General features: G+C 33.3%; 1 long non-coding RNA gene and 2 other non-coding genes across 3 annotated transcripts in view; all 3 read left to right on the forward strand.

Moving 5' to 3' along the window:
- LOC116422343 overlaps window positions 1-14,953 on the forward strand; it is a 31,299-nt gene extending 16,346 nt beyond the window's left edge. Inside the window, exon 3 of the long non-coding RNA XR_004232937.1 lies at window positions 13,804-14,953. This is a non-coding gene — a long non-coding RNA (uncharacterized LOC116422343). The remainder of the gene's footprint in view (window positions 1-13,803) is intronic.
- MIR222 (microRNA mir-222) lies at window positions 13,794-13,943 on the forward strand. The gene has a single exon (NR_105703.1). It is a non-coding gene; the product is annotated as a microRNA mir-222 (primary transcript).
- On the forward strand, window positions 14,384-14,533 carry MIR221 (microRNA mir-221). The gene has a single exon (NR_105704.1). It is a non-coding gene; the product is annotated as a microRNA mir-221 (primary transcript).
- Window positions 14,954-15,722: the final 769 nt, after the last annotated feature.

A 15,722-nucleotide genomic window follows, 5' to 3' on the forward strand; every position in this document is an offset into this window, starting at 1 on the left:
TAGGTATATTGCCTATACTAAAAACATCTCAAGCTTAACATGTTCAAAATAGAGCTCATTATATTTTCCTTCAAGTTCTCCCTTCTACTCCCTTCTAGTCATTCTTTTTTCTAGGATTCCTAAATCTAAGCTTTCTCTTGTAAAATTTTGGTTCAAATCTGTAGTTTTGGATTGTTAGAGCTAGAAGGGACATTAGAATTTTGTATTCCAATTATCATCTCGTTTGATTGTTGAGGAAACAAGGCAGAGAGACTACTGGTAATTTGAGATTACAATAGGGTGCTTTTGTGTTTAATGTTAAGACCTATCACTTGGTGTGATTTATAGAGTTTTAGAATTAGAAAGGACTAGCCCCCATCTTTCATGTGAATATCGGCTACAATATATCCATGCCATCATCCAGTCTCTGCTTTGGAATATGCTACCCTGCTTGGTTGATTTTATCTCTGTTTATTTTTTAGGGACAATATAAAGGTATTTCCTAAGGGTCTTTGCTTAATTGGTTATAACTCTTCCCCTTTAGATGGAGGGGAGGGGAGAGAGAGAAAGAATGTGAATCTTTCTGTGTCTTGGTCTTTCCAGTATGCATGAGTAACAGACCTCCTAAAGGCACTTTCAAGATGAGGCATAGTCTGTTTTGCTAATCTATATATTTTGGGATTTTCCCCTTTTCCTCCTCCATATAAATAGACAATTAATCAGCATCAATAAATGGCAAAGTCCTTGATATTCTGGGCTTTGTCTAAGGCACATTCTAAAAGAGTTATACAGTGGCCAGGCACTGTTAAATGAGTCAGTTCCTACAGTTTGGTTAGAAGTTCTCAAAAAGTATTTCAGAATGTGGATGTGGTCAGCAGAGTCATTTTCCAGGCATCTAAAAGGAAACCCACATCAACTGTAAAAATTGAACTTTGAACTGGTTGTCCTCCAATAACAAAACTTTATAGCAGTGCTTCCCCCTGAAGGGAGATCTAATAACTCTTACTGTCTTTTAGACTTTCAGATGGAGTTTGGTTTTATCTGTTCTTGCATAGTACCTTCCTTTACATACTTTTTTCCCCCTTTTCTTTTCATACCTATACAAAATTTGAATATATGCATTTGTACAAAGCCATATGTTTATGTAGAAAAGAAAAAAAGGGACACTTTCCCAAAAAAGTGTATAGTACAGTTTAGAACAGGAAAATTTGACATTTTCAATAAATTCAACAGAAGAAACTCTAAAGAGAACACTAGTAATATGATATGTGAAAATTTGATTTGCTAATTAGATTCTGAGCATTAAATTGATAATCTTTATCAGTAGTCAGGCAATATTGATATAATGTTTAAATCTTGAAGCTTTTGAAAAAATGAAAAGTTTTATTATAAATTTGATAGCTCTCAACAAGCAAAAGTTCAAAAACATCAAAAAAAGACAAAAGCAAAAAATAATATACTTAAATTGTTGGCTTAAGTACAAATGTGTAAATTAACCCTAAATAGTTTAAAATCCATCCTGTTTATTCACTTTTCTCTTCTCTCCATCCTTTTCTATTTTTTTTTTATTTTACCCCTTTTGTTTCTATTTATATTTAATGTCTTCATCATACATCATTCCATGTCTTTCCATATTTCTTTAGGTTCTTCACAGATCATGTTTTTATAGTAGCAACATTCTATTATTATTAAGCAACATTATTTAGTCTTGATTTGGGGTTATATAGGCTTATTCCATTTATTGCTATTATAAATAAGGTTTCTAAAATAGTTTTGTACATTTTTAAAGGATCTAATTTATTGTATTATTTAATACTGTAATTCAATTAAAATTTTAGAGAATGATTAAGTATGTTTCCTTTGTTATTCATAAATTACATGAAATTATTGATTTGGTATTTCGCTATCAGTCTTTTTTAACCATCTTGAAAATAATTTTAGATTATTTATATAGAAGCCAAAATTATATATAGATTTGATATAACTTATGATTCAGAAACTAAAGTTAAACTATAAAAGTAATTTTAATATTTATATTCTTTTTATGAACTATTTTAAATAAATGATAGGAAGCAGTATCAGTGTTATTTTATACTTGGAGGGTAGTAAACTCTCCAGTTACAGATTCAAATTTAGTTATTTTTACACAAACATATCTAATATGGCGGTAGGATGGTGCAAATTGACACTAAAGTCAAACCAAATTTGGCAGTCATACATCTCCATGACCATAAGAACTGATAGTCCCTCTTTCTGGCCTATATCCATATATGGGCCAAACCAGGAGTTAGGTGTCCATCTTTTCCTTTCAGTCAAATCCAATCCAATAAATGCTTATTAAGTGCTAGCATTGTGCTAAGCATTAATGATACAATTAATAAAATCGAAAGATACTCTCCTGACCTAAAGGAGTTTACAATCTAATGGCAGGAGACAACCCATAAAAGGAAAAAAGGACTGAAGAGACCAGCTGCTGTCTGGTTCTGTGGAGTTGAAATCAGGCAGGTCAGTTGAGACAGAGTGCTCCAGTTTTTACCCTCCACTAAGGAAGACAGTATGAGGAATCTAACACTCGAGCCCTCCAGTCAGAGGGAAAAGGAGACTAAAGGAGGTGGTATCAATCAAGGCTTCAGTTAGCAGTAGTAAGGAGAATAGAGGAAGGGGAAAGGAACAAAGGGAATTCAAAGGAGAAGGAACTCACTTCCTTGGGCTACTTTTGACTCAAGCTGATCCTAAGTTTATAGTCCAGATTCATTGTACCTTTTTCTGATAGTGGAAAGTTTTAAAATAAGGATCAGTAATATATTATTATATCTATTTACAGACCCCATTTTTTGCCAAGGAATGCTCCCCAGTTTTAATTACATTTAGCAATCTCACCTCCAAAGGATGCCCTCTCAGCTATATTTGATCCCAAAGATCACACACATAGAAAGCAGCAATACAATAAGCTAACATATTAGTTCAGAGAGACTAGAGTAGATGGCAGAACAGAAAGTAGAACAAGCTAAATTATGCCTGTCCCTGGAAAAAAGAGGCAGAAGTCAGGAGTAGAGAGAAGGGGCAAAGATTCATTAAAGTTCTGTATTGGCATTGCAGTCTCTTTTGACGGGAATCCATGATAGTTTTCTTAAAACTGTAGTGCTCTGTTTTCTCATAATGCAGAAGATTTGAAATCTTCCCTCTTGGAATCTGCTTTCTTCTTGTCTCTCTAGAGATTTATATTCTCTCCCCTCCCCTTAGAATTGAAGAGTATCCATCAAGTAACAGTCACAATCCCTTTGCTCTTTGTGTCAGAACACTGAGGATCTCTGTCCTGTCCTAAAAAATGCAGTTTCCAATTACACTCAAGTCCTTGGCCAAAAGATGTTACATAAAAATGAGTTATTAAGATAATAACTTCTCTACAAATTTTACCATTGGTAGCTCTGATATTGTGGAAGCCATTGCTTTTTCAAGGAGTAGATTTTTGTGCTCATGTCTGTTTGTATATAAATAAAAGAAATTCCTTTCTTTGTGTTTTACTTCATGGACATTTGCAGAGTGGTTACTGGCAGAAAAGAACTTTATAAACTACTATATAGAGCCAGTAAGGGATGAAATCTATAATTTCATGTCACATTTTAGAGCTCTGTGGCATCTTAATTCCATTAAATGAAGCATGGCTTTAAATGGATTCTTATTTCAAATAATCCACTTCACCTTGGATTAACAAGTTGTGACATGTGAATAAAATTCGATGTATTTGGTTCACTTCTCTCTCCCCTCTCCTTCTCTCTCTTTTTCTCTCTATCTCTTTCCCTCTCCTTCTCTCCCCTCTCCCTCTCCCTTTCCCTCTCTCCCCCACCCCCGCCTCTCCCTCTCTCCCCCCAATTGTGACTTAGTGACCATATCTTTTTCTTCTGTTGCTTATTGCCTTTTTTTTTTTTTTTTTTTTTTTGTAAGAAAAGACAATGTATTAGATTTTGATAGAACTTTCAGGTTACTAAATACTTTTTCATTTGATTTTCCATTTTAATTTCTTTACATTTTTTGTCAAAGATCTGTAAGATTAAGTGGACGAGCATTGTTATCTCTGTTGTTACTCTGAACTACATTCCAGCTCTAAATCCTAGACCTAGGTTCACATAATTAACAAGTGGTAAAGCCAGGTTCATAACCAATCCATCTGCCAATGCAGGGATGGAAAGATCACTGACTGTGGACCTGGGTTCAAACCCCATCTCTGAACTTATTACTTGTGTGACCTTGGACAGCTCATTTACACCTTTCTAAATCTTAACAAGTGAGTCAATGGGATTAGATTGCCTCTTAGGTCTCTGTCAGCTCCAAATCTATTTATTATGTTGTACCAAAGCATGGGTGTTCACCTCGGCTCCACCACTCTCACTAGCAGGTCAAAATATCAGTATGGCTACTCCTATTAACTTCAGAGTCTGGGTTGGTTTCCTAATAATGTCACCCAGCCATGGTGCTCCTCCACCATGATATCAGTTAATATGAGTTACCCATCCTGACTTAATTAGTTCTTTAAAATGGGTATTTGCAACAACAGTGTAGGAAGAACAGTGAGTAAAAATAAATTACCTATACTTTCCAATAAGTACATATAGAATACAGGGGAAAGTAGCCTCAAACTCAAACTATATGTGCCCCAAGGGTAACTCACTGCTGAGAATCCATTTCACCACTTTCATGGGATTTTCATGAAGTTTTTCTTAGGTGTGACTTAAATTTATGCTGGGTTCCTAGTAAAGTTTGTCTTCATTGTGTCTTTCAACTGTCAGCCACTGATGTTCCAGAGATACTCTCATAGTCATAAATAGGAAGTCCCAAATCTCTCAACCTTTTGAAGTTCAAAAGTCTTCCTTAGTGAGGAAGAGAATGAAGGAGAGGAATGGAGACTCTCTTGTCTTCTTCAAGAGACTGACTTCTTATAAGTTTGCTTGACTATAGCTGTACCACCACTAAGATGACTGGCTATTGGAATACCTTATTTTAATCTATATTTTTGCTATTATTCAAGCCCCACAGGACTGACTAATCTCCTTAACAAGCTCTAATGCTTTTCTGGGTTTCATCAATTCTTGTCACCCAATGGCTTACATACATTTTCTCCTTCAAAATTAAGGACTTTGCACATTAGTGTAATGTCTTTGAATGATTTAATAGAAATCTCGTCTGATAAAGGTATCAGGGCAGTATAGCATCTTGTTAGTTACACTAATTGGCAGGAGTGATTAGCTTAATCAAACCCTATCTTTGCATTATGAAATTCTGCACTTCTGCCCCCATACAAGTGGATAAACAGTCTCAACATCTGTTTACTCTTAGAAAAAGACAAGTCATTTGTGAAAAATTACACCACATGTTTTAATGCCTACTAGAGCCTTCTAGCCTTCTATGGTATTTTGAATTGATCATAAAATAAATATCTGTAGCCATAGTGAATTTTCTTACAGGAATGTGTAGTATTATATAGTGAGGTTGTGTAGTGTATTTATTGTATACCAATATATTGTATGCAGCAATGAATTTTTGACTCATGAGCCTTGGGTTCGTATTCCGACTCTGATATCAGTTATGGTATCACATCCCTTTTTTGCATCTTAGTTTTCTTTTTAAAATGAAGATAGTGAATATACCCCACTCCCAGGACTGTAAGACAACATACTTGTTAAACCACAAGTGCTATAAAAACATAAGTTTTAAGTACCTATCTGACTTATTTCTCCCAGGTTCTGACTATATTTACCTTTCATTTTTCTGAGCTTTATCAACACAGCCATTTATCTTTTCAAGTGAAAATACTCTCTACTTCTTTGATACTGAAAAGAATTCTTCTTACTCCTATTCCTTCAATAGCCTAGATTTCATACTTTCTTACCCTCCATGAATCATTCAGAGAGATGGTAATAGGACAAAATGCCTATCTTGACCTCTTTCCTTAATATAGAAAGAGGAACTAAGTTTTTCCTTTGTTCCTACTGTCAATACAAATAGTGGTTTTGCTTCTGCTGTTTCCTCTTTCAGCTCTGCCATAAAATATGTCACTGTCTTTCCTTCAGAAAGAAATGCTTTCTTCTCTGATCTCTTGACTCTGGTCAGTCCTGTGATTAACCTTCTCTTTCTCAGCTGACTCCTTAAAGAAAGTTCTTTTTCTGTAGTTTCTTCCTAAATCTACTCTAGTCCATAGAATCATAGATTTAAAATTGGATGGAGATCTTAGAAGTAAGGTAGTCCAACTCCCTCATTTATTTGCAAAGTACTTTGTAGACCTTAAAACACAATATAAATGCTAGCTCATCCTATTCATCATTATCATCATTGCTATTAGCACATTTTATACTTTGCAACTTAGATATGTAATTCTTCATCATGAAACCACATTTTTAATCAGTTTAGATGTTAACTATACCTTTGAGAAAAAGGCCTTTCCCCTCCCAAGTCTACTAGTGATTATAAACCACAGATTTTCAACTAGGTTTAAATCAGGATAACTTCCAGGCCATTGCCCAGTTATTACTGGTTCACTCAATTTTCTAGCAATGGTTTTGGTTATAGCCTTGAATGCAAGAATCAGTTTCCACAGTAAAAATTACCTTTTAACAATTTTCATTACTGTAGTATTTGTATTGTTTTATTCATCTTCCTGTTGTTTTAATAACTTTTGACTTGGTCTAGTGAAGAGCTTCTTAAACTTTTTTCTACTTGTACTTGTGGGTTACTTGTAACCCATTTTTGCCTGCGAATTTTTGTGTGTGACCTGTGGTATATAGGTATATAAAGTAGGTAAACAAAATATTTACTGAAAATAAATCATAATTTTGCAACTCCCACATTGTTATATAATGCCCCCTATGAGGTCATGACTCACAGTATGAGAAGCTTTGGTCTATAGAACTCAATTCCCTCTTGTAATGTACCTCTGAATGTGATTGCATATTTGTGGGAAATTAGTTAGGCATCATTGCAGCAACAATTTGTCACTTCTTGGTATTGTTTTTCAATTTCCACTGCACTTGCCTTTGCACTTCAATGTGATTGACTCTATTACATTATAGTCTTAATGATTCTTAAAACCCTGGACTTCTCACACCAACAGTAGCTACATCATCTTCAACTGTTGCTTAAGTGTGCTCTTTAAGAGGAACAGATTTTATACTTTTCTTGGAGTAAAATCCATTCTTTAAACTACTGAATTAAAAACAATCAAAGAGAGCAATGTGTATAGTATAAAATCTACCATTCCTCAGATAGAAAACTTAACTAAAAATGAGAAAACCAGTGAAATTTTATTTCATTTGATTGGTGACAAATGTTCTGAGTCAGTTTAGTGTCAAGTGAGGTTGACACATATGACTGCTGCTGTCATAAAATGAAACCAAAATAATTGCTTGTCCCAAGTAATGTACATATGCATATATGTTTATCAAGAATATAAACTCTTGGAATTAGGGAATATATATCCTTTATCTCTTTGTGTTCCCAGTTCCTGGCATGCATATAGTAGGTGTTTAACAAGTACTAGTTAAATATTTATGAAGTACCTCAAAATAAGAACCAAGTGAGAAAATGTAAATAAGATCTTATTATATACATTATATCTTTTCATCCATTTCTTATCCACATGTGTTTTATTTGCACCTGCCCACTGTACAGTTGGTGACTTTATATTTGCTGGAACTTCTAATACTGAGAAATGTTAAATAGCCAAAAATCTCCTTTGAAACTTGTAGGTTTTGGGGCAGCTAGGTGGCCCAGTGGATAGAGCACCAGCCCTGAAGTCAGGAGGACCTGAGTTCAAATCTGGTCTTAGACACTTAACACTTCCTAGCTGTGTGACCCTGGGCAAGTCACTTAATCCCAATTGCCTCAGCAGAAAGAAAGAAAGAAAGAAAGAAAGAAAGAAAGAAAGAAAGAAAGAGAGAGAGAGAGAGAGAGAGAGAGAGAGAGAGAGAGAGAGAGAGAGAGAAAGGAAGGAAGGAAGGAAGGAAGGAAGGAAGGAAAGGAAGGAAAGGAAGGAAAGGAAGGAAAGGAAGGAAAGGAAGGAAAGGAAGGAAAGGAAGGAAAGGAAGGAAAGGAAGGAAGGAAGGAAGGAAGGAAGGAAGGAAGAAAAAGAAAGAAAGAAAAAAAGAAAACTTGTAGCTTTTTACTTAAGGTGGGGGAGAAAAGAGAGAAACGAGAAGGATTCAAGACTAATAAGGACTTCTTACTGTTTTCCACATTAATTAAGCTCACCTTCTTTTTCTGGATCCACATTATTAATATGACTTTAATCATTTGCTAATTTTAAAAAGGAAATAAAATAAAAATTCTCAGATGGAAAGTTATTTCAAAGCATATGGTACTCCTCTCATGGGGATGGCTTGGGGGATAGGTGGGGAGGAGGTGATCCTTTTCTCACTCCAGGTGAGAAATCAAACTTGTAAGACCTTCAGTAATTTTTTTTAGTGCAAAAAAAAAAAAATAATAATCCCTATGCCAGACTACCTTGAAGCAGTTAGGTGATGAACATAATAGAGAATGGGATCCAGAATTAGGAAGACTTGAGTTCAAATTCAGATCAGACACTTATTAGCTATGTGACTTTTGGCAAATCATAACCGCTCTGTATATCTCAATTTCCTCATTTACAGAATGAAGATAATAATAGCATCTACCTCAAAGGCTTATTCTGAGGATAAGAATGAGATAATACTTGTAAAAGCACTTAGCACAATGCCTAGTACATAGGAGACACTTAATAAATGCTTGTTCCTCCCTTTCTTCATCCAGCTGGAATTTGGACAGATTTTTCCTTAATTTTTCCCTTTCTTAATGGGTCTTACAAAAACTTCATCAAAGAGAGTCTCTTCTGAGGTCTATGCAATTTTCCTCTGGGTCCCTATTCCCAAAGAGTATCAAAATTTCTTCACTATGCATTTCTGCCATTACAAGGACATTACTGCTAGGATTCTAAATAGGACAATTATGCTTAGTCAAAGAGCAAAGAAAACTAGAAAACTAGTCTCTAAACAAGAGTGAGTATCCCAAGAAAAGAGATTAAGCCTTTAAAGGCTTATTTGGGGTTTCCAGGCCAGGTGGTAAACTCTGGACTTGCACTCCCCCCAAAAAAAGATCTCAGACAAGCCATCTGGATTCAAGTAACAAATAATTGGGTAGCCTAAGACATTTAAAAAGTACATATTAAAATATAATTGTTTATGAAAAATAATACTGTTCTGTAGGCACTACCATTTTAAAGATTTTATTTTAGGGTTATATAAAAGCCCTACATTTTATATTGTTTTCAATAATCATACTAGCTAAAGTAAAGCAGCATATATTGGTACATAAGCCTTCAAACAAGCATAGGCAGTTTCAAAAGAATTGACCTGACTTTTAAAGAAATAAACTCAAAAAAAAAAATTCCTTCTAATACCCAATTAAAATTAGGGGGAGAAATTCCCATTTTTCCCCTAGTGGATAAAGCATGCAATAATTAAAATATTGGGTGAAAAATTTCTCCAGTGATTCCCTATATGTAGTCTAAAGCTCTTGATTAATTGATTGAGATATGTTCTTACCCAGGGAAGATATCAAAGCTAAAATGGAGTTGGTTGGTTTCAATGCCACCCATGCACCAACATTAATATTTTTCTTGTGGACAGGACAAAAAATTTTAATTTTTGTTTGTTTTAAGTGAGTTAAACTAAGTACATTCATGTACTTAGTCTATCGAAGCAAAGTGAAGTGGTATGTTGCATTATCCTGTGATTAATATATCCATTCCAAATAATCCAAGACCACAATAATCTACTTTCCTCAGAAATGGATTTTTCTTTTTGATTCTGTCTCCATATAATTTTATCTATAATACACAATTAAGGGGATTTGATAATGTAGCATGTTTACACATATAGCATGATGTAGGAGGATGCAATAGTCAAGTCAGTTAGCATTTATTAGGCTCCTACCATGTTCCAAGAATAGGAAAAAAAAAAAGTTCTTGCCTTCAAGGAGCTTAACAGTCTGATGGGGAAGAGACAACAAGACAAATATGTACAAACAAGCTACATCCAGGATAAATTGGAAGGATTCAACAGAGCAAGGGCATTGGAAAATGATGGGGAGAACATTTAGTATTTTAATTTAAGAAAATTTAAGATTCCCACATTTGACACTTGCCCCAATTTCACTATTAACTATCTATATGCCTTGGACAATGTACTTAAGTATTCTGAATTTCAGTTTCCTCCTCTGTAAAAAGAGGGGGTTTGAAATATGTGATTTCGGAGATCTCTTAATTTTCTGTGATTCTATACCAAAGTTCAAATTTATTAGCAACATAAAGTTTTATTGAAAAGCTGTTAAATTTTGTTGGACTTTAAATATTTGTTTATATATAGTAGTTGATCACTTCTTAAAACTTCTTAGACTATGCGAGAGATCCAAAATGGTAAAACCAGAAATTTCTAAAGATAAATAGAAGACTCTTTATTTCTTGAGCTAGAATTTTTCCATCTTCTTAGTTTAGTCTTAAACCATTTTTGAGATCTCTGTCTTTGTAATTATGTGACGTAGTAATTATTAAACATAACTCCTCCTTCATTTTCCTTTCTTCTATTCCACATCAGCTATATGAGGCTAAATAAGTAAAGGAAGGCTCAAAATGAGCCATATACACAAGACAGTATATTTCAACCCAAAATTTATTTCTACATGCCCATATGATTGTTACTGTAGTGATGACTACTGTCAATATAGTGTGATATAACATATAGCTTCCCCATCTTTAAAAATGATACTCAAATGTATTCTCTTCAGTGAAGATTCTCCAATATGAGAATCACTCCTATTCATCTGTCTGCAATCCCTCTAAAAAACTGAAGGTAATCTCTCTTGAAATCTTCTAAAAATTTTATTGTTCTTATTGACAATTCCATAGCCTATCTTTCATTATATTACTTACACATTTCATGGAGTTCAGGGACAATAGCACCTTGGGTCATTTTTGTGCCCTGCAGATCTATGCCTTGCTTATAATTAAGTACTTCCTGAATATCTATTAAGTTCATATTGGTTTTTAATGCGCACACACACACACACACACACACACACACACACAGCTTTTTAAAGATGTGAGCATCAGGGGAGCAAGAATTTCATGATTACATGGAAGTAGTCAATCTGTTCCCCATGAGAGATGGTAATTTATAATCTTCCAAATAATGAACTCTTTTTAAGAGACTAACCTCTTTCCCTTTTCCATATCTTTTCTCTTTCTGTCACTTTATATCTATTAAAAAAAAACATTCAGCTACTTAAGCATTCTAAATTACTTTAGTCATTGGTGGACCATAATGTTACCTGAGCTTATCTTAACAATGTCCTTTCATTTCTTAATTCTTAAAATATGCCAAGAATTTCCCTTCCTATCAACTCATCACACTTTAGAGCCATTTTCCTTAAAGTACATTAACATGCTGATTCTTTTCACTCCATAAATGTTCCTGCATAAAAAAAGTACTCACACAAGCACTCACAGGAACACACATGCACACATTATTCTCCTGTACTCTTGTCATTAATTCCTGAAGTTGGCTATTCTTGGGTTAAAACTTTTTCTTCTTCTGGGTATATTTCCACCCCCTCATTTCCCTATTGCCACAGAGCAAAATGCTTATGTCTTCAACAAATGATTGTGAAGAAGTTTGATTCTAATTGAGAAAAAAGTCAAAGATAATTACCAATAAATATTTTTAACTAGTTTGAGTCTGTCTTTATGGGTATACAACAGGTTTTGCCTTGAGTAGCTTACTTTAAATTCTCGTGCCAACCCTAGACTTGTTCAGACTAGTATTGTCTGGCAAAACTCTTTAAGGGGGAAAAAATCTTTAGCAAGAATTTCCATCAAAATGTTCAGGTCAGTGTTAATGTTGATTTAGAGGGCAATTTACTAAATAGTGTGATGTGAGAGTCAAATGACCATCAGATGGTGTAAATGTTTTTAATCAATATAGTCACAGGGTCTCAGGTATGCAAGAGCTGGATTCACTACAAACATTTGCCAGTTATGGTGATACTGCTGGCTCTAATATAATTATGTAACACAGCAGGAATTCAAGTTCACAAGAACATACTTTAATTAGACACCTGTATTTCAGCTGTTGGTTTCATTTCTGGCATAATTTCACCTTGTTGCATAAGGAGAAAGAGAGAGGGAGTGTGTGTGTGAATGTGCACATGTGTGTATGTGACTTCCTTTAATGACATAGTGTACTAAAATTTTCAGGTAAAACTTTTTCAATTATGTGTTCACTACAAAGTAGGCTCATACTTTTATTACAGCAGTAATAAAATGTTGTTTCAAATCCATGAGTATTCTTAAGACAACAAGATTGAGAATTTAGTAATGGAAGAATATTCACACTTGTAATAAATTAGGAAAGTAATTAAATTAAAGATAAGAATGTGATGTGCAAATTACCTTGTAGTGGAGAATATTTTGAGATATCATATGATATGTAGGGTCAGAAGGGATCTTAGAAACTATCTAATCCAAAATTATAAACATGGCTAAAAATTCTCAAAAATTTTACTAAGAAAAATTAGAATTTTTGCTATTCTCATTAAGAATCCTAATATAACCTAATTATATTAGATAATTACTATCTAATATTTAGATAGTAATTATCTATAATATTTAGATAGTAATTATTTATAATTACTATCTAATATTTAGATAGTAATTATCTAATTAATAGCATTAATTAGGATGCTATTCTAATTAAGAATCATAACAAATGAATAGGAGTATTCATTTGTTAACTCATTGAGAGTTAGCAGCCTTCATCCACTTATACTATTTGGTATTTTTATAACAATGGGCAAATTATTTGCTTCTCTGAGTCTTAGATTTTTATGCCCTAAAATTAAGGAATTTTTATAAATACTTTTGTTTCCTTATATTTCTTAGTCCAGTGAAATACATACAGCTATTACTCAATATTAAATTTTCTGTTTAGAAAATTACATAAGGGGATATGAATGTGTATATACATAGGTATACATATAAAATATAACATAGATATTAATATATAGATATAGGATAATGAATAAACTTACCTATAAAATAGGAATTATAGGGAATAATTAAATGGCTGTTCTAATCTTAAATGGTCAAAATGGTTCTCTTAGATACCTATTCCCATAATAAGTATAATGGAATAAGTAGTCCATGAAGCAGCAACTGTACCTACCAGTACCAGTAGCATTGTTCTTTTTGGTTACAGAGAAATACTATTTTAATAAGCACAGGCAAATGATCACCCTCTTATCTTTCCATACATATGAACAATATATTCATGAAACTAAAGTTGGTACAAAAATATAGATGTTGGACCACTACAGCAGGAGTTCTTAACCTAGAAATCTATGGATTTTTAAAAAATATATTTTGATAACTTTTTTTGATACAATTGTATTCCTTTGTAATCTTATGTACTTTGCTTTATCCAAGAGTTCCCCAAACTTCCAAAGGAATCCACGACACCACAAAACTTAAGAACTATAGAGTCTCTCTAAATTTAAAAAAAAAAAAAAAAAGCTTTCTGTAACTGTTGTGGTTTTCAGTGGCCTGAAAATTGCTCCAAAGCTACATGAAAACTTTTTAAAAACATATATATTTTCAATTGAATAACAACTTATAACTTAATTTATGAGGATTTTTTCATCCCGAGGTACTAGAGATTCATGCCCCTCCACCAAAAAATAGGTAATTTAAAAAATATATATTTTGGTCAATTTGTGGAACTAAATGTTTTCCCCTTCCTTCCACAGAATATCTCCATGAAAAGATATGGTGCCTTCTGCCTGTTTTGTCCCTCATTCGCTCAGTAGTCAGTGTAGATCCTGTCCCTTTCAATCAGCAGCTACATCTGGCTACTGGGTCTCTGATGGCATCTTAGAGCTTCTCTCCCAATCTTCTAGTGAAGACTGATTGACACTTCTTGGATAATGAGGATTTTGTCTTATCTTCAACATATATAGAAAATTCCTGGTTCTCCAGTGTGATTCAAATGTGGTCATCATCAGTGTCTTATTTAAATAATCAGAAATGATATAAAAAAAAAAACTGTCCTCATTGTTGAGCTTCTGTTGATGTTTTTATTTCCATGGAATGTATCAATCCCTAACATACCTTTCTAGAAATACAAATTTATGTTTTTATGGTCTTTAAGAATATAATTTCTGAATAATGCAATAGTTAAACTGTAGTGTTATCTGTCTAATGTTCCCTAATCTAACTTTTTGTCTTAAGGAAATCCAACTTGCTTTTTTATTTGTAACTTCTGGTCTTTGTATTTACTCTATATAAGATGAGTAGCATAAATTCATTTTGAAACATTTAGAGCTGAATTATGTTATCCAGATGAAAAGAATTGGTTTTGTAGGAAGAACATCCAGGTTTGGGGCATGAACCTGGCATACAATGTAGAATTCTGTGTTTATTAAGTAACAGCTACATTGTCTGCTGGGTTTCAGGCTACCTGGGAATATACATCTAACTACTGTCTGTAGTCCAGACTTCATATTTGATGTTGTGACTACTTGTTTAACAGAAATAAAAGAAAATTCATGGAATTTGCCTTTGGGAAGATTTAAAGGAAATTTCTTTTTTAAAAGGTGATTTTTATTGTGATTTCATATTTAAATGACCATCCATAATAATAACAACAGTTTACAGAGAAGAGTATTGTTAAACAAAGCCACCTACTCTTAAAGTTTTTAAATGTTTTAAATTTTAATTTAAAAGTATAATGAATTCTCAAATCTTTTTTTCTTTCCCCCCAAAAACTCCCCTCTCCAACTCAGAAACATTTATTACATTTACTTATTTGGTCACTCACTACTTATTTATTTGTATATATGATTCCTGTAATTCTATGTACTAAGACTGTAAATAAAATAAAACCGCTGCCTTCCCATACATGTGCTTAGATCTCTCTATTTCTGCACATGTTGGTCTCACTTTTTATAGTCTTTCTTTTCCATTCATTTTAGTCTTTCCCTTCAGTCCCAGCACTCCACTCATAGTTGTGGCAGCCAAATTCCTAGTTTTATTGCCTTGCCATATCTGTACTGCCTCATTGTTTCAGAAACTAAGAATTCTTTCTTCATTTTCAGAAAGAAAAATTCTTTCTTGCAGCTCCCTTCTCCCTGATAGATTAGAAGTCTAAGCACATTGGTTATTTCCATTCAGTTTACTCTTTACTCCTCAATATTGAAGCCAAGAATTAAATTAAACTAAATTTTTACTGCAATTTGGAATCACTTATGATGCCAAGATAAGGAAGGTTTTGGTGTGGAATTATCAGTTAAAGTGAGAAACGGAGGCATACTAGCACATTATTGTTGTTAAATTTTTTTCTTGTTGGAAAGGACAATAATTAAATGAGGCATATTTGCAATGAATATTATTGATAATTTCATTTCATACAACTAGTGGGTTTTCCCTTCAAAATTTCATTAATAAAAACTAATTTTAAATTATCATTAGAACACATTATTTGGCAGGAAATTACAAATAATTGATGAGATTTATTAGGCTTTTAAACTAAGAAATATGTATTTAAAATTAATAGATTCCTACATTTAAGATAGAAAATGGACAAAGCCAAATCTAAGCATATATGACCATGGATTTTAGGTAATGTATTTTTACAACAGTATGGTAATTTTAGAAAAATAAAATTAAT

The sequence above is a fragment of the Sarcophilus harrisii genome, chromosome 3 (genome assembly GCF_902635505.1).
Source record: "Sarcophilus harrisii chromosome 3, mSarHar1.11, whole genome shotgun sequence".
Classification (NCBI taxonomy): Eukaryota; Metazoa; Chordata; class Mammalia; order Dasyuromorphia; family Dasyuridae; genus Sarcophilus; species Sarcophilus harrisii.